General features: G+C 45.4%; 1 protein-coding gene and 1 non-coding gene across 2 annotated transcripts in view; both read right to left on the reverse strand.

Annotated features, from left to right (window-relative positions):
- Positions 1-20,205, reverse strand: part of LOC126412128 (uncharacterized) — a 377,521-nt gene that overhangs the window by 266,790 nt on the left and 90,526 nt on the right. The window lies entirely within an intron of this gene.
- On the reverse strand, positions 1,909-2,015 carry LOC126424531 (U6 spliceosomal RNA). Its single transcript, XR_007576180.1, has one exon. It is a non-coding gene; the product is annotated as a U6 spliceosomal RNA (small nuclear RNA).

Genomic DNA, 20,205 nt, shown 5'->3' on the forward strand with positions numbered 1-20,205 from the left:
TCGACTTTTGTTTAAAAGATTCTCGGTGACAGAAGTGAACTTTTGCTTGAAGCGTCGGAGAAGATGGACGTTTTCTGTTTTCTTTTAGAATGCAAAAACAAAGGGGCTCATACGCGCCCACATCACAACCGCAGAACACGAAGACAAAATAAGTAGTTAAAAGCGATTACACGTTCACGGAAGGAAAGACAGCTAAAAACAGGTACTTGGAGAAAGGTCCATAAAATACGCCATAGAGAAACAGAGGTCCTGAACTAAAGATTAAATGTCTTTCGCCATATTGACACGATAGGTAAACAGTAAGACACGGTCGACAGCCCCCACGTCTATCGCTAAAACGGCCGACAACGCAGACGGTAAAAATAAATTGGAACGTAAGTGGTTAAAAAAAGGAGCATTCCGTCACGAAATGGAGAACTGTCTACGGTTGAGGACAATGAGCACAAAGTGGCGGGGGATCACCACTTAACAAATGGCAATGGTTAAAAAAACAGTGCCCAATACGCAACTTAGCTAAAATGATCTCCTCGCGGCGAGAGGAGATCGCCCAAGCTGCTGGGAGAGGTTTAATTTCTCGGAGCTTGTTCCCGTGAAGGGAGAACCAGTGGTGACTGCAAAGTGACATCACCTACTGACAGACGACAACACAGGCATCATCGGAGGGAATGGAAGAACTAGCGGGCCGAGGTACCAGGACCGTAATCTTGGCAGCAGCGTCAGCAGCTTCGTTTCCCGTCAGAAGGACGTGGCCACGAACCCACATAAAAATCACAGTGGCTCCATCAAGAGTGAGTGACATCTTTCCTGGAGCCGTTGTACGAAGCGATGGACGATGTACAGCGCACAGAGGCTGTGAAGGGCACTGAGAGAGTCGGAGCAGAAGACGCAATTGAAAAGCCTGTGTCTCCGGATGTACTGCGTGGCCTGATACAGGGCCAACAGCTCTGTTGTAAATACTGAGCAGCGTCTCGAAAGCCGATACCGAAAAACTTCGGTGGCAATAACAATGGCACACCCGACACCACGGTCAGTCCGAGAGCCATCAGTGTACACAAAGGCACTATCGCGAAGTTCCGTACGAAGATTGTGAAACTTACGGCGATAGAGCGAGGCTGGAGTAGTGTCTTTAGTAAGCTAATGAAGGCCAAGGTGAACAGGGGCCGTTACACGAAGGCAAGGTGGTAAAGAGTTCACACCGATCGGGAAACTGGCAGGTAGCGCGAAATTAAGCTGCTGGAGCGAGAGCCGAAAGCGAACTCTAGGAGTTAACAGAGAAGAGGGACGCGCCCCATACTGGCTTTGATAGGAGTTATCGAAGAAGGAGGCGTAGGACGGGTGGTCAGGCATGGCAGACAAACGGCATGTATATATGCCGAGGAGGAAGTCACGCCGGTATGACAGCGAGAGTTTGGCAGCTTCTGCATGCAGACTCTGAACTGGGCTAGTGGAAAAGGCGCCAGCTGTCAAACGGTTGACACGATGGTGGAATGTATTGAGACCTTCGTAAGATGGACAGACGTGCAGAAGCATAAACGAAACACCCATAGTCGGGTTTCGAACGGACAAGGGACTGGTAAAAACTGAGGAGAGTGGTCCGATCCGCTCCCCCAGGAAGTACCTCTGGGGACGCGTAGGACACTGAGAGACCGGGCGGCCAGGTAAGACACGTGGGAGAATCAAGAAAGTTTCCTATCGAGCATGAGCCCTCGGAATTTCGTGGTTTGAAAGAAAGATAAAGACGATGGAAGAAAGCATTTGCGTTTCCAGAAATTCATACAAACGGTTTTGTCAGAGGAAAAGTGAAAGCCATTGTCGACGCTCCATGAGTAATGACGATCGAGACATCGCTGAAGACGCTGCTCAATGAGACGTCAGTGGAGAACTGCAATAGAAGGAAAGGGGGGGGGGGGGGAAGTGGAACGCTTCACGATTTCGCGTGTCATCCTCGTGCAGGGGCCACGCTTCTCTATTCTGTATCGTTCCAATTTTACTATATGTACCGCCGAAGCGAGTACTGGAGAAGATAGATGTTTAGAGTTTTACGACACGTCGATGACGTCATTACACACGGGGGACACGATCAGCCTACGCAAGCATGCGGAAAATAATTGCCAATGCCCTTTCTTACACAAGCATCCCAGAATTCCCTGAAATGATTTTTGAAGGTCATGAAGCACTTCCATTTGGTTGGCCAGTCGGGACTATGAACTTCGGTCCTCCGACATATGAGTCCATTTTCTCTATCGGCGCGTCGATCCGATCGGTAGAGGTTCTCCGCGCAGAGTGGCGGCACGGTTAGAGGCGCCATGTCACTGACTGCGCAGCCCCTCCCGCCGGAGGTTCGAGTCCTCCCTCGGGCATGGGTGTGTGTGTTGTTCTTAGCATAGGTTAGTTTAAGTTAAGTAGTGTGTAAGTCTAGGGACCAATGGCCTCTCCAGTTTGGTCTCTTAAGAACTCACACACATTTGAACATTTTTTGGTAGAGGTTCGAGGATGACCGCCATTGGCTTTATAACTATATCTGTCGAATGATGCTGTCGTGACTTTAAATATACTGGGCCCCAAATGTAGTTGGCAGACGATGTCACCAATTCACCATGAAGAGTGCCAGATTATCACGAGCAGAAGTCTGGGATAAAGGAACGAACGGGTACTCTCCGCATACGGATCACTGCGGGCTGAGGTAGAGGGAAGAGGTATCCTCATTACTACATCAATTAAATTTAGATGTTTGGAATATGCTGTAGGTACTTGGAAGAACACAGACGTATTAAAAAGATAAATGCACCTTACTAATGTTCCCAACAACATTTATTTTATAATTCGTTATGAATCGGCTTTCGACACAAGGGTGAATAATGGATAAGTATTTGATCATTAAGGATTGTTAAAGTATTAGCAGCCAGCTCATATTTTTCTCACCAAAGATATTGTAATATGCTTGTTGTAAATAGTATAACTGCTTGTCTCCCACATTCCATTGATACTTCTTCGTACCTCTGCCCCCCCCCCCCCCCCCTCCCCGGTCCCTTTTTTGCCTGTTCATCGCACACACCAGTTATTTTGTCCATATAACATAATAATTTGTTTCAGTGCTCACTTGTGTACCGTTTCTGGCCTGTACATACTTATGCTTTCAATCTTTGAGTATAAAGTAATATAAGATTTATTTGATCATAGCTTCTTTGTGAATTTTATTATGCTTGTGTTTTGTACAGATAACATTGAAAAGATCACATATCTTCGGGAAAACAATCTTCATATAGCTACATATAAACTATAGCTAGTATTGTGTGGACTCCCTGTTGAGTCTTAAGTTGTCGGAGAACAGCCTAGCGAAACGAAAGCCGGTTCATAGCGAACTCAAAAATAAATGTTACTGTGGAACGTCAACACAGTGTACTTAAGTTTTCAACAAATTTTATTTTTTTGAATTTTCCCCACTTGTAACGTCCAGGGCAAATTTGCAGAAAGCTCTCAGCTGGTTTACACAGTTATTATTGACATCATTATCAGTCATGTGGAGAGCAGAAGTTATTCTTATAACTGAGCCCCAAGAGATCAAGGCATTAGTGACTGGAACGTTGAGATTCCTTTATATAAGGAAACCGTCGTAAATTACTTCGTGTACGTGTTACACTATTTTTGTACTAGGAGCCACAAACTATTAAGCATCGAAGTATTACAAGAAACTCAGAGTGAACCTTTCACTCTACAGCCGTGGGTGCGCTGCTTTGAAACTTCGCCGGCCGGAGTGGCCGAGCGGTTCTAGGCGCTGCAGTCTGGAACCGCGCGACCGCTACGGTCGCAGGTTCGAATCCTGTCTCGGGCGTGGATGTGTGTGAAGTCCTTAGGTTAGTTAGGTTCAAGTAGTTCTAAGTTCTAGGGGACTGATGACCACAGAAGTTAAGTCCCATAGCGCTCAGAGCCATTTGAACCATTTGAAACTTCCTGGCAGACTGCAACTGAGTGTTGGAACAGTACTCGAATCCGATACCACGCTTTTAGCAGACAGTGCCCTTACCAAGTGAGCTATCTGGGCATGACACACCACCCACCACCGGCCGAAGTGGCCGTGCGGTTAAGGGCGCTGCAGTCTGGAACCGCAAGACCGCTACGGTCGCAGGTTCGAATCCTGCCTCGGGCATGGATGTTTGTGATGTCCTTAGGTTAGTTAGGTTTAACTAGTTCTAAGTTCTAGGGGACTAATGACCTCAGCAGTTGAGTCCCATAGTGCTCAGAGCCATTTGAACCATTTTGAACCACCCACTCTCACAGCTTTTCTTACGTATGCAAGGTGGAGAGAAGTACTGACGGAAATAAAGGTGAGCCGCTGGATAGCTCACTCGGTAAGGGCACTATTTGCTAAAAGCAAGGTATCAGATTTGAACGTCTGCAGCTCGCGATCTCGCGATCGCGTTCTCGCTTCCCGAGCACGGCGTCCCGGGTTCGATTCCCGGCGGGGGTCAGGATTTTCACCTGCCTCGAGATGACTGGGTGTTTGTGTTGTCATCATCATTCATGAAAGTGGCGACATTGGCCTGAGAAGAGGTTGGGCATTTGTAAGGGCGCTGATAACAGCGCAGTTGAGCGCCCCACAAACCAAACATCATAATCATCATGGGATTTGAACGCCGGCCCGACACACAGTTTTACTCTGCCTGGAAATTTCATTACAAGAAGCAACGCGACAGCTGATATGCTACTGTCTAATCGAAAGTTCTAGTAGTGTAATGGAGCACATTCTATATATAGCAGTAGTCGTAAAAGATGCCTATAGACTTGGGCTAGCTATTAAGTCGACGATAGGGCCATTAGAGACGGAACATTAGCTCAATAGGTCAAGGCATATTGGTGGAACTCAGCCGTCATAACCTTGATGGAAATGTCCCGCCATTCGTCTCAGGTGATCTATGGGAACTCAAGGCAAACTAAAGACATGATGACCACAATCGAATTGTAGCGCCATCACTCCAGGAAACCTGCCCATTGTTTCAAACACCGCGCCTTTTCGTAAGGTCACGGTGTTCGCGTTGGTAACACCAGAGCTAACACTTTCTACAGCCAAGCACATACTTGAGCAATCTATTATTGTAACTTAAACTCTTCCTTTTCTTAGTACGTGTCTGCGTAACGCGATGTAGGATAGTGGTTCCACCTTGATGCAAACATCTTTTTTGTTCTTAATTTCCCAAACTAGTTTCGGCGAAATACTGTGATCATCAGTAGGTGTTTTTTATAAAAGATGGGAATGAAAGTCGTTACGAAAAACGTTTTTATACGTGGTACTGTTGGTTCAAGATACATTTGTGAATAATCTTATAGTACCTCTTTATTTTATAGACACTGGTTATTTCTACGTTTGTTGTAGTTTGTCGGTGTGAACCATATCATCTGAAGCGACACGAGCTGCTGTCGTTAGCAAATATGAATACAGAACTTCAGATACGTCTGTGTTATGAAAATGGAATCTGCAGCTGTACTGCGAGGCAGTTTCGGGGAGCACTAGACTGTGACGTATTCTATTGTGTGCTAATTTTAGTTGGTCGATTTTCAGAGCAAATAAAGTTGATTGAATAACGTGAGCACACAACAGAATCCTTTATAATCTAGTGTCAACAAAAATTCTCACACTATACAGCCGCAGATTTCATTTCCATAACACAGACGATTTTAAGTTCATATCTTTATATTTATTAATGATAGTTACTCAAGTCGCTTCACATGACATGCCGTATACCGAAAAACCATAATAATCGTAGATATATGCAGTGGTTATAAAGTACAAGATGTTATCAGATTATGTATATCTTCAGACCCGTTGTCATTGAAGGTACAATCTTCTGGGTTGTTAGGCCACGTCATATTTCTTCTATACGATCGGCGTTTAGACCCTTTTGCTGGGATCTTCCTCAGGATCTTATTGTGTTCAAGGCTGATTGAACATTGAGACTAGCTTCCCGTTCTCTAATAAAGAGGGAGTTTTCTCGCGCTTATGCTAAAGGAATTGGGTAATTGGGTAAAATTCCTGTGGTCACTTATGATGGGTCATCGTCATTGGGTATTAAGTGAAGTATTCCCGCACTAATGCTAAAGAATTGGGATTATTGACTAAAATTCTTGAGGCTATCATCGTCGTTGGACAGAAAGAGATCTTTTCCGCACTTATGATGGTGAAGGGGTATTGGTTAAAATTCTTCCTGCTGCTATTGGTGGAACACCGTCTTTGGAGAGAAGCGAAACAGGCAAAGCATGAGATATTTATCAAAAATACTATTCGCAGGAGAGCTTCTGTGAAGTTTAAAAGTTAGGAGAAGAGGTACTGGCCGAATTAAAGCTGTGAGGACAGGGCGTGAGTCGTGCTTGGGTAGCTCAGTCGGTAGATCGCTTGCCCGCGAAAGGCAGTGGTCCCGACTTCGAGTCTCGGTCCGGCACACTGTTTTAATCTGCCAGGAAGTTTCGTATTAGCGCACACTCCGCTGTAGAGTGAAAATTTCATTCTAAAAATATCATTGTTCGCAGAGGTGTCTTCCTGGACATTATTTTTATTGCTCGCGCACCGCAGCCTCGATGGCGAGGAGCCACGAAGCCGGAAGCCAGTAGCCCTCCTCTATATTAACGTTACATGCGTTCCTAGAAATTTCAATCGCTTCTCGGACTTTTCTTCTATAAATGATGATTTCCTTAGGCAGCACACGTACGTTACTGAAATCAGCCTCCAAGTCACAGTTTTCGTGATGTTCCGCTACCGCACATATCACACATCGTTTTAGCCGCGTGTGGCGTTCATGTTACTTAGTACATTATTTAACATTCCGTCCCATTTCGCCACTATATACCTTGTGCAGCCACACGTCACGACACGAAGTCGGAATACCATTTTCTCATAGAAATCTGCCTTCATGCGTTTCTGGCTTCGTGGCTCCCGTCCATCAAGAAAGTGAATTCATAGCCGCGGTGTGCAAGCCACCTCTGCGGACAATATTTTTGATAAACGTTCCCCTTCTCTTTCTCTGATCGTTTCTCTTCCATCCCAGGACGGTGGCCCACCAGTGACATCAGAAATAATATTAACCAATGCCTCTTCTCCAGCATAAGTGCTGGAAGAATCCCTTTCTGTACAGTGAAAACGGCTCACCAATGGTAGCCACAAGAGATTTAACCAGTAACTCCACCTCTTCAGCATTACTGCGTGAATAATTCACTTACTACCCAATGACGACGGCTCATCAATTGTAGCCACAGCAATTTTACACAATAACCCCACGTCTCCAGCTTAAGCGCGGGAAAAATCCCGCTTTATGAGTGAACGGGACAGTATTTTCTGACTGTGATAAGCCAACCGTGGACACCATAACATCCTGAGGAAGATCCCAGCAGCCGGCCGCTGTGACCGAGCGGTTCTAGGTGCTTCAATCTGGAACCGCGCGACCGCTACGGTCGCAGGTTCGAATCCTGCCTCGGGCATGGATGTGTGTGATGTCCTTAGGTTGGTTAGGTTTAAGTTGTTATAAGTTCTAGGGGGCTGATGACCTCAGATGTTAAGTCCCATTGTGCTCAGAGCCATTTGAACCATTTGAATATCCCAGCAGATGGGCCGAAACGCCGATCGTATAGAAGAAATATGACGCAGCTTAGCAACAGAGTAGCTTTTACTATAAGTTTATTCGAAGATGTTATCTGGAACCAAGCATTACAACATATAATAAGGTATTTCGTAATGTATAGCGATATTAACTTTAACGCTTTAGAATAAAGACAATCACTGTAGACGCAGGTATTTCGCCGAAACTAGTTTGGGGAATTGAGAGCAAAAAGTGTTTGCCTCAAGGCACCAATAGTTGGCAGTCGACAGTGAGATTCTCGAAGGCGCGTGCTCATCGGTTCAAATGGTTCAAATGGCTCTGAGCACTATGGGACTCAACTGCTGAGGTCATTAGTCCCCTAGAACTTAGAACTAGTTAAACCTAACTAACCTAAGGACATCACAAACATCCATGCCCGAGGCAGGATTCGAACCTGCGACTGTAGCGGTCTTGCGGTTCCAGACTGCAGCGCCTTTAACCGCACGGCCACTTCGGCCGGCTGCTCATCGGTATTCTGGCGGCGCGGCCGAATGCCCTGGTGGTCCGAGGCCCAAACGCGCCGGCCGATGCAGACCCGGATTGGCGCCGGCAGCTCGTAACGTAACTCGCGGGCCGCTATCTGCCTTGCTGCGGTCTGCGTTCGGTGTGCTCGACGTCTCACTCCAGACAGAGCGACGTCACGGCAGGAACCGCCTGTCCACGTGGTTGCGCTAGCGTGGGGAATGTATCAGCCACGGGAAGCGGCCGAGGACAAAACAGAAAAGCCAATTGAAGAAGAAATACCCATTGCAGAATGAGGAACTGTAGCCCGAAGCTTATTTTATTGGTTACACGCTACAGCCCTACGAAACGGTATTATATTCCTCAATGAAATATGATTTTCTACATTTTTTTGTATCTCGACCTTCAATATAACTCATCTACTCTCCCCTCAGCTAACCGTAAATGCTAACATGTCTTTGACCATCGTCTGGTTTATAAATTGACAGAGTAATTATTTTTTGAAATAAAAGACAAAAAAATTACAATTCATTCCGAAATAGAGAAAAAAGCATTTGTGTCATAACAAGACAAAGACCTCTGTACGATCGTTATTCCTTAATGCGGGTGAATTCCACTGGTTTTCGAATCAGAGTCTGACTCCATTAGCTTCTTATCAGTTTTAAATGCTGGAAATCTGTGCTCTCTCTGCCACTGGGACATAGTAAAGCATACTACTTTTGACGCAAGTAATACTCCCCGTATTTCGTGTTTGTTCAGCAGTTTGCACCTTTCAAGAGGTTTGTATTAAATTTCTGATTTTATAGGTCCAAAATGTACAAATGTGTTTGAATTCCTATGGGACCAAACTGCTGAGGTCATCGGTCCCTAGACTTCCACACTACTTAAAGTAACTTAAACTAACTTATGCTAAGAATAACACAGACACACACCAGTGCCCGAGGGAAGATTCGAACCTCCGGCGGGAGGGGCCGCGCAATCAGTGACATGGCGCCTCTAACGCGGAGCCACTCTGCGCGGCTGTAGGTCCAAAGTAATTAGGAGTTTGCTTCTGTATTTTCGGTCTCCTATCACAAAATGATATCCTCAGTTGCAGTCAATCTCTGATGTGAATGTAGGCAAACGGAATAACTTTTAAATAATACCCAAAATTACGCCAAAGTGACGTCGTTATAAAGAATATTCATGTCTAGTAAGGTGTTAACGAAAGGTTTGACAAATATCGTATAGCTGTAACAACAGTTTAATGGGAGCCACGATATGAACCCTTTGGCAAAATACAATACAAGTAGACGACTGGGACGATTTTAATGTGCATTCCATCACTGACTGTTAACGATGTGCTGTAATGTAAAGTGAAGTGTTGCAATAGCGCGGCGGTAGAGTGCGGCGCAGATGGTGGGTAGCAAATAGAGGCGTGGTTTTTTCTTTTAATAGCCTTCTATTGGTACTTCACCTGAGGGATATGTGAGCATCAATTCTCAGGGTGTGTCAGGATAACATATTCACATTATCGTCTCGTTAGTGTTTCTTTCCTCTGAAGGTAGCAAATCGTCAAATACGGGGAAGTTCTTTAAACACAATGGACAAATGGTTCAAATGGCTCTGAGCACTATGGGACTTAACATCTGTGGTCATCAGTCCCCTAGAACTTAGAACTACTTAAACCTAACTAACCTAAGGACATCACACACAGCCAAGCCCCAGGCAGGATTCGAACCCTGCGACCGTAGTAGCAACGTGGTTCTGGACTGAAGTGCCTAGAACCGCTCGGCCACAGCGGCCGGCATAGAGAGTGGGGAAGGAGGACATGGAGACAGATATGAGGCGGAAGGAGATGGTAAAATGATTCGGAGGGGCAAAGGGGCAGAGAAAGGGAAGAGGAAGAGATAGAAGGAGATAGAGCAGATGGAGACAGGAAGGAAATAGGAGAAGATGGGCAGAGAGAGAGAGAGAGAGGGGGGGGGGGAGGAGGAGATGGAGGGAATGAGGGGAAAAGAGACAGACTCAAGATTGGGATGGGTGGAGGAGGCGGACAGAGCGAGCAGGAGCGGATACACAGAGAGAGTGATGAATTACAGACAGACAGAGAGAGGGACGGGAGGAGACAAACAGTGGGGGCGGAAGAGGTGGACAGAGAGAGGGAGAACAGGGAGGTAAATAGAGAGGAGGGCGGAGGGTATGGAAGGAAGGGAAGGGGAGACGGGCTAATAGAACTCGAATAAATACATATCCAGGCAAAGCCAGGTACTCAGCTAGTAATAAAAATAAAAAAAAATTACATTTCCTGACTTTTGACAGATCAGTAGGGAAAACGATCACATTATTAGCCTGTTTACGCAAAGCCTTACGCTGCGGCACTGGATCGCTCACTGTGTCACAGTGAATTCACGGAGTTATCTGATGTTACCTCACTCACAATAAACTCATCAAACACAGAGAGAGAGAGAGAGACAGAGCCTTTGATGTAACTGGAACACTAGCCAGAAATTCTAAGTACCTGAAACGACAGCATTGTGTAGAAGTTAAATGGCTGCCTATACAGTAAATAACAAGCATTATGTTATAGTGACGGATTCGTAGGAACCGCGTCCAATCTCTGGGCCAGACAAACGATCAGCCGGTATCTGGCGATCTGCGACTCGGAGTTTCCTTGACCAGGTCCTGCGGTATCGGGCAGGCTTCTCAGAAGAGCGACGCAAGCCGCGCCAGGTGGTGCCGGCGGATAGAGAGTTTACTGCCGGCGTCAGCGTGTCGTGGCCCGCCTGCTGCCGCGCGCGTATCGACTGTGCAATCGACTCTGGCGGCTGGCGACTGGCGGCGCCCGCTATCTCCGGCGGCATCTGCCGTGTCAACACCGCCCCTGACCCCGGGACCGGGACACGGGCCCCGCCAGCGCCGCCCCGGACCAGCACGTCTTGCCACATCCCGCTAAGCTGGCGAGAAATGAGTTTTCTCTCGGGCCGATCCTTGCTCGGACTCCCGACCTACACTGATGACTGACCGAGCTGCCGCGTGTTACCCTGCTCCCAAATCTTACTTTAAGGCGAACAAGTATTCGCGGGAATGCGCGTATAGCGGACGTCCCGTGGGCTTTCAAAAAAATATCTCAGAATTAAGTTGTGCAAGCAGCTACAGGCGCGCAATAACGACAAATAGATATGAAGTTGGAAACAGACTCATCAGTGAGCATAATGGGAAGTAAACACATCGGGAAAACATTCAGGTAATCTAAGAAGACACCACGCTAATACCACAGTCTAACATAACAGTCGCGACACTTCGCCTCGATTTTGTTGCCTACCGCCCCAGCAGCGCCCCAAGTGGCCAGTAACTTAAACTGTGAGTTCGGCGCGATCGTGAAAGCAATAGTGGTTGTTTATTTTGATTTCTACAACGGTTTTTACAAGCAGGAACGTTTGTAGCGCAATAAATTGCAGCAACATCAGGAAGAAGACACCACAGCTGCCTTTTTTTAAGGTTTCCTAAGGATCCTGAGAGGTATATACCATCATGTTACTAAACCGTATCGTCAGGATTCACTTCCAAACTACATGTGTATTAGTGATTAATGTTTCGTTTTAGGAGCAGAAAATGGCTAGTTAATAGCAGACGAGAAGACCTTATGAAAAAAGACCCAGTTTACCTGTACAATAATATTAGGTTTTGTTCTCTACATTTCGAACAAAACCAGCTCATGAACGCAGACAATAATAAACCTGTATGGAATGCAGTACACACGCTGTTTGACATCCCAAATAAGCCACCTCAACTGACGATGAAGAGGAAACTGCCACAAAGATTCGACAATCCATCTAAAGCTGTAAAACAGTCCTTTGACACAGAAGCAGCCAGTTCAGCTGTCCATGTATCAATGCCAGATTCGTATGAATCGTCAACACAGACCTGCTTTGACGGTGAAGTGGTTAGATTAAGTGCAGTTATTCGTGTCTTACAAAATCGTAATGTTTGGTACGTATTTCATTCACTTCTGTTGTTAGTCACTTAATTTTGCTTGCTTCCTTCGTGTGATGACATTATTTTGTTACCATCTCGTTCACTGACAGATTGTGTGAAAATTATTCAAATATTTGGTTTTGCTTGAAATGTAATATAATCAGCTCATTATAATGTTATCAACATAGTTCTCCCACTATTTGGCAGTTTCTTGTCCCACTTAGAATAATATAAAGATGAAGGTCGTACTTATGGTTCAAATGGCTCTGAGCACTATGGGACTCAACTTCTGAGGTCATTAGTCCCCTAGAACTTAGAACTAGTTAAACCTAACTAACCTAAGGACATCACACACATCCATGCCCGAGGCAGGATTCGAACCTGCGACCGTAGCGGTCTCGCGGTTCCAGACTGCAGCGTACTTGTGGCATCAGGGGACAATGACAAACACAGTAGGCCTACAGAACGATAAATGAGCTGTCGATCGCTTTTGCATGTAGAGGTACATGTCTGTGCTTCCTACGTGTGAATCTGTGTGTTTATATTCTTTTGATATCAACGAGGTAAGCTGCAATTCTATCCAACGTCACAAGTGTTTCTTCACGAATGTGTTGTAGCTTGCCACTTGATTCATGGTTTTTCTCCACACTTGCGCTTATTTTAGAATCTTTTTTAGAAACATATTTGCCTTCTGATACTACACAAACCGTTGGAGCCAAGAAAATAACTCAAATATTTCGTAAATTACGTAGGAAATGGATGCAAAAAAAAACGTTATGCTTACGACGCGTCTGACGTTCACCTTACGCCCTGCTTGGAGCGCTAGTGTCGCTCCAGCTGTCAAACGGTAACGACTTTTACAGGGGTGAGTAGAGGGACTTTTATGTTAGACTGTGCTAATACCGTGTAACACCGCTCTTAGCCTTTATATGGGCTTCAGTTCGCCGATGAAAGGAGTGCACAAGTTCCTTCAGGTAGGCGTATACCTTTTCCAACTCAAATCAAACACTGATAATTAGGCGCAGTAGAGTTACCACAATGTGTGGATGCTGACTACTATGTTTCATTCGCTGTTCCAAATAGTACTAATCATTTGCTACGAGCTTAAGATCGGTTGGCTCTGAGGACCAGTCTAGGGCAATACGACGCCTGAGTTTTCGCCAAACAAAAAATGTGTGTGAAATCTTATGGGACTTAACTGCTAAGGTCATCAGTCCCTAAGCTAATACACTACTTAACCTAAATTATCCTAAGGACAAACACACACATCCATGCCCGAGGGAGGACTCGAACCTCCGCCGGGACCAGCCGCACAGTCCATGACTGCAGCGCCCTAGACCGCTCGGCTAATCCCGCGCGGCGCCAAACAAAGGACGTTGTCATTTTGGAAGAGAGAAGTGTTCACAACGTACTCACACTTGGTCACCAACAATTTTGAAATAAACGTTCTGGTCCATGTTCACGGTAACCTGAGTGAAAGGGCTCAAGTCGTGGTACTTCTTGGCTGATCTTCGGTGCTCAGTTCGAAGAGGGACTCATTCGAAGACATGTATGAAGACGCCCCGGACAATGGTGGGCCATTTCTTTCCATAGCAGGACCCCTTTGGTTGTCGTCCGCAGCGCCCTTGCAGCACAGCGGTACGTCGACAATATTCGACGCTCCGTTTTCTTGCCCTTTACGTCATGCCATTCTGGGCTTGCATTTCAGCAAGATAACGCCCACCTGCACACCGCGAGAGTTTTCACTGCTTCTCTTCATGTTCTCAAACACTGCCTTGGCCAGAAAGGGCGCCGGATCTCTCCCCAACTGAGAGCGTTTGGAGCACTATCGGCAGGCTCTCCAACCATCTCGGGATTCTGACGATCTAACCCGCCAATTAGAAAGAGTTAGACACTATATCTCTATGAAGGGCGTCCAACAACTGTACCAATTAATATCAAGCCGTTAAATGCCTGCATAAGGATCAGAGGTGGACGAACGCATCTTTTACTTGCTCAATTTGCGAAGCTCTTTCCCTTGAATAAATTATCGCATTTTTCTGAAATGTTAATCATTTGCTTGTCCCTACATGTACATCACATCTGCTCATTTCCGTCCCATTCGGGTAGTTCCTTCGTGGTTCGTCGTTTATTTCATCTTATGAAGTAATTAAAAATTTCTACAGGAAACCAACGGCACAAAATGAAGACGAAAACATGTTTTTGCTGGTCTTGCAGCGATGTTCTGACACGGAATAGAATACAGATCATCTCAGCGACTGTACAGGCCTAATGCAATTGCTATCAGTCGTTTACACGGAGTATGATAAAACAACTTATAAAGGACATGGTGTACGTGACGTGAAGCTATAAAGCATTTGGATCATACAGAAGGTCATAACGATACCAAAACGCAAGGGACACTCGTTGACAGATAGCTACAATCGTTCTGAATACATTAGAAAGAAATTCCGTGTGAAAATACAAGGAAAGTACTCTCAAAAACGGGTATTTTGAGGCATAATTTGTCGGCGTGGCGTGCCAGAAAAGGCGAGCCTCACATATCGGTGCGTTGCCCCATAAACATTAATATCACAGGCGCTATTGTTTTGACTTGATGCACTAGGAATGCTGTTGGTGCGTCACGTGATGAGTTCGCCCAGAGCTTAAGTAGGTACGCAAACCACTCCCGTAGCTGCCGGCCATTGTGGCCGAGCAGTTCTAGGCGCTTCAGTTCGGAACCGCGCTGCTGCTACGGTCGCAGTTCGAATCCTGCCTCGGGCGTGGATGTGTGTGATGTCCTTAGGTTAATTAGGCTGAAGTAGTTCTAAGTCTAGGGGACTGATGACGACAGTTGTTAAGTCCCATAGTGCTCAGAGCCATTTGAAAAATTTTGAACTCCCGCGGCTCACCAAAGCTTGCCCGTGCCTGTCCATATAGATTTTGTGGTGCGTCCGATAGAGGACTCTTTGATCACTTGTGAAAGATAAATGAAAACATTGATACTGAAGTACTCTGAAGTACCGTAAAGTTGTATATGCTTGCACGTAAAACATATAGCCCCTAATTCATTAAAATTGGATGTCTCTTTTCAAAGTAAAAGTTTTGTAATCCTGTGTGTAAGTTAAAATTCACTCCAGGTTTCTATCTTCTTTCATGCAAAATATTCAGTACTCCTGAGATAGGACGGAATCTCTTTTAAACACTCAGTTGTTTATATGTAATTTCATGATATGAAGCTGAAGTCGGGAGTAATCTCAATGAATAGAATTTATCTACAGGAACAATTGTTGACGTCAATGCTTATTGTTTACTTATTGATCATTTTTCTCATATGCTGTGAAGTAATTATTACGGTATCTCTGGTTGCCTAGCTCAACAAATGGACTTTTGGTTGGGTGAATTTAAATCATACCCTATGTGATCAAGAGTATCCAGACATCCCCAAAAACATACTCCATATCACCGACCTCAGTAGACATTAGACATCATGAGAGAGCAGAATGGGGCGCTCCGCGGATCTCACGGACTTCGAACGTGTTCAGGTGATTGGGTGTCACTTGTGTCATACGTCTGTACGCGAGATTTCCAGACTCTTAAACATCCCTAAGTCCACTATTTCCGATGTGATAGTGAAGTGGAAACGTGAAGGGACACGTACAGCAGAAAAGCGTACAGGCCGACCTCGTCTGTTGACTAACAGAGGTCGCCGACAGTTGAAGAGGGTCGTAATGTGTGATAGGCAGACATCTATCCAGACCACCATACAGGAATTCCAAACTGCACCGGGATCCACTGCAGTTAGGTGGGAGGCGAGAAAACTTGGATTTCATGGTCGAGCGGCTGCTCTTAAGCCACACATCACGCCGGTAAATGCCAAACGGCGCCTCGCTTGGTGTAATGATTGTAAACTTCGGACGACTGAACAGTGGAAAAACGTTGTGTGGAGTGACAAATCACGGTACACAATGTGGCGATCCGATGCAGGGTGTGGGTATGGCGAATACCCGGTGAACGTCATTTGCCAGCGTGTGTAGTTCCAAGAGTAAAATTCGGAGGCGGTAGTGTGGCCGTTTTTTTCATGGAGGGGGCTTGCACCCCTTGTTGTTTTGCATGGTACTATTACAGTACAGGCCTACATTGATGCTTTCAGCGCCTTCTTGCTTCCCATTGTTGAAGGGCAATTCGGGGATGCCGATTGCATCTTTCATCACGATCGAGCACCTGTTCATAACGCACGGCCCGTAGCGGAGTGGTTACATGACAATAACGTCCCTGTAATGGACGGGTCTGCACAGAGTCCTGACCTGAATCGTACATAACACCTTTGGGATGTTTTGGGATGCCGACTTTGTGGCAGGCCTCACCAACCGACATTGATATCTCTTTTCAGTGCAGCACTCCATGAAGAATGGGCTGCCATTTCCCAAGAAACCTTCCAGCACCTGACTGAACGTATGCCTGCGAGAGTGGAAGCTATCATCAAGGCTAAGCTATGTTACAAAACACGAGGAAATGAAGAGTGCTAGAAATCTGTGCATGTACGTGTGATAAGGTGCGTGTGTGTGTGTGTGTGTGTGTGTGTGTGTGTGTGTGTGTGTGTGTGTGTGTTCGCTTGCGCGCGCATAGCTACAAGCAATTTTTTAGGAAAGAACGCTTCAATTTCTGGCGGGAGTTGTTTTGATTCAAGAGGGAAGCTACGATACATACGGCAACGAAAAGGTCAGTATATCAAAGGAATAAGATGTTACTGTAACATCGTCGATCTATTCTTAACTGATATACGGCCGTCTAGAAAGAGATGACGCGGCCGCGTGTATGAATACCTGAACAGCTGCCTAAACGGCGTGGAGACCCACGACGCAATCTTTTCTGACTGTTCTTGCAAATCACGATGTTGTGTAAGCGGCGAAGCTTTCGCTCGTCGAAAAGAAACATAATGTATATGCGAGATTCTTAGCGCGCATGCGAAGCAGGTTCCTCTAAGCTTCCTGCAACGGACGGCGCAGATGTAAGCTACTTAGTCTCAGCGGATAAGGACAGAAAGCCGTGTGCCGCGTTCCCGGCAGTGCTCTTTCTCTTTCCTTTGTGCACACGGTCTGTGACAGTTTGTGTTGACCCGAACAGGTGCGTCTTGCAGAACAACTTCCTTTTTCTATCCAGCTGACGCACAGGTGAAAGGTGGAATCGTGCCTCACACAAGTTTACCTTTATGTGTATGCGCTTTAACAGGAGATTCACTTTACTCTTTTACATGAGTAGCCAAACATGCTACGAATCCTATTTTCCGAGAAAGTGCTCGGCGCCAGGTAAAGCTGAAACTTTGAGGACCATTTCCCTCTTCACGGAGCAAAAAAAAGGGTTCAAATGGCTCTGAGCACTATGGGACTTAAATTCTGAGGTCATCAGTCCCCTAGAACTTAGAACTACTTAAACCTAACTTACCTAAGGACATCACACACATCCATGCCCGAGGCAGAATTCGAGCCTGCGACCGTAGCTGTCGCGCGGTTCCAGACTGTAGCGCCTAGAACCGCTCGGCCACAACGGCCGGCTTCAGGAGCAAGGACGTGCTTCGGCTTTACGCAACCCGCTAATTAGAACACACACAGGCACGTAAGTTTCATTTGACAGTACGTTTTGCGACAATTTAACACTGGAAAAGCTAAGGCTAACGTTCGAAAGGAAAAATGACTTGAAACACGTGTTTTTTGTGGTAAGTTGGTCACTTTTCATGTAGATTGCCTGACTAATTTCATCCAAAGGAATCTTTTGCAGACCAAGATTGTCAACAGCAACGAGAAGAATACGCACACCAAATTTTCCCTCGGGATCGCTGTCCATCTGTTTAAGAAACAGTGCGCAATAAAATAGTGCAACCAATTCTGGAGCACTATTACATTCCTGGAGTGCTTATCGAGTGCTCTTGTCATCAAAGTAATTGAATCGTGATGCTAGGGTCATAAGAAGTCGGCGGAGTTTACAGAAAAATCTAAGATATATTGTCAAGGAATTGGAGTTGGGTGAGATGGAAGAAAACTGTTCTTGAGAAACCATGTTGGGTAGATTTTGAGAGCTAGTATATGAGATAGACTATCTTTTTTTTACTAAAAATCTGTTACTGTGCTGACGTATAGTAAATTACAAAGTTGCACAAATGTTGATGTAAAGCCTATCCATTATCAAGACATGACAAATGATTTACATTAAACAATGAATTGAGAGACGACTTAAGACAGGCCCTCATAGCCTCACTACTGCCAGTACCTCTCTAGTGCATTCCAAGTTTCACAAAAGTTCTCCTGCAAAAGCTGCGGAACTATCGCTGTGAAAGACTCGTTCTGGAATTCGGTAGACTACACTGCCTCATCAAAACTATATGGACACGCCTATGTAGCGTGGAACTGACCACTAGATGTCACGAAAGGGGGACCCGTCATTGTAAAAGGAGGCGGGAAAGTCGGTAGAGAAGCAGTAACAACACCAGTATTCAAGAAAGGTAGTAGGAGTAATCCACTAAATTACAGACCCATTTCGTTCTATATGCAGCAGGATTTTGGAACATATATTGTGTTCGAACATTATGAAGTATCTCGAAGAAAACGGTCTATTGACACACTGTCACCATGGGTTTAGAAAACATCGTGCTTGTGAAACACAACTAGCTCTTTATTCGCATGAAGTGTTGAGTGCTATTGACAAGGTATTTCAGATCGATTCCGTATTTCTGGATTTCCGTAAGGCTTTTGACACTGTACCACACAAGCGGCTCGTAGTGAAATTGCCTGCTTATGGAATATCGTCTCAGTTATGTGACTGGATTTGTGATATCCTGTCAGAGAGGTCACAGTTCGTAGTAACTGACGGAAAGTCATCGAGTGAAACGGAAGTGATTTCTGGCGTTCCCCAAGGTAGTGTTATAGGCCCTTTGCTGTTCCTTATATATATTAACGATTTTGGAGCAGCCGTCTTCAGTTGTTTGCAGGTGACGCTGTCGTTTATCGACTAATAAAGTCATCAAAAGACCAAAACAAACTGCAAAACGATTCAGAAAAGATATCTGAATGGTGCGAAAAGTGGCAGTTGACCCAAAATAACAAAAAGTGTGAGGTCATCCACATGAGTGCTAAAAGGAACTCGTTAACCTTCGGTTACACGATGAATAAGTCTCATCTAAAAGCCATAAGTTCAACTAAATATCTAGGTATTACAATTACGAACAACTTAAATTGGAAGGAACACACAGAAAATGTTGCGGGGAAGGCTAACCAAAGACCGCGTTTTATTGCCAGGACACTTAGAAAATGTAACAGACCTACTAAGGAGACTGCCTACGCTACGCTTGTCCGTCCTCTTTTAGAGTTCTGCTGCAAGGTGTGGGATCCTTACCTGATAGGACTGACGGAGTACATCGAAAAAGCTCAAAGAAAGGCATCACGTTTTGTATTATCGCGAAATATGGGGAGAGTGTCACAGAAATGATACAGGATTTGGGCTGGACACCATTAAAAGAAAGGCGTTTTTCGTTGCGGAGGAATCTTCTCACGAAATTCCAATCAACAACTTTCTCCTCCGAATGCGAAAATATTTTGTTGACACCGGCCTACATAGGGAGGAACGATCACCAAGATAAAATAAGGGAAATCAGAGGTCGTACGGAAAGATATAGGTGTTGATTCTTCCCGAGCGCTATACGAGACTGGAATAATAGAGAATTGTGAAGGTGGTTCGATGAACCCTCTGCCAGGCACTTAAATGTGATTTGCAGAGTATCCATGTAGATGTAGATGTAGAATGGATCGGTCAGGAGAGTTGGGTGACTTTAAACCTGGACTAGTCATAGGATGTCACCTGAGTAACAAATCCAGCACGGACGTTTCAGCCATTCTAGAACTGCTCAAGACGACTGTTTGTTACGTGACTGAAGTGGAAACGCGAAGGAACAGCCGCAGCTAAACCAAGACCAGGTAGACCTCATGTACTGACGGACAAGGACAGTATAGGATTGCCCAAGGTGGGCCGAAAAATCGCATGAAATCAGCAGAAGGAATCACTTGTGAGTTCCAAAGTACTACTAGGAGTCCAGCTAGTACTATGACTCTGCGAAGGGAATTAAAAAGAAGGGGATACAATGTTCTAGCAGCTCCTCATAAACCACACGTTTCTGTAGTGAGTGCTAAGA

This window comes from Schistocerca serialis, chromosome 1, assembly GCF_023864345.2.
Source record: "Schistocerca serialis cubense isolate TAMUIC-IGC-003099 chromosome 1, iqSchSeri2.2, whole genome shotgun sequence".
NCBI classification, from domain to species: Eukaryota; Metazoa; Arthropoda; class Insecta; order Orthoptera; family Acrididae; genus Schistocerca; species Schistocerca serialis.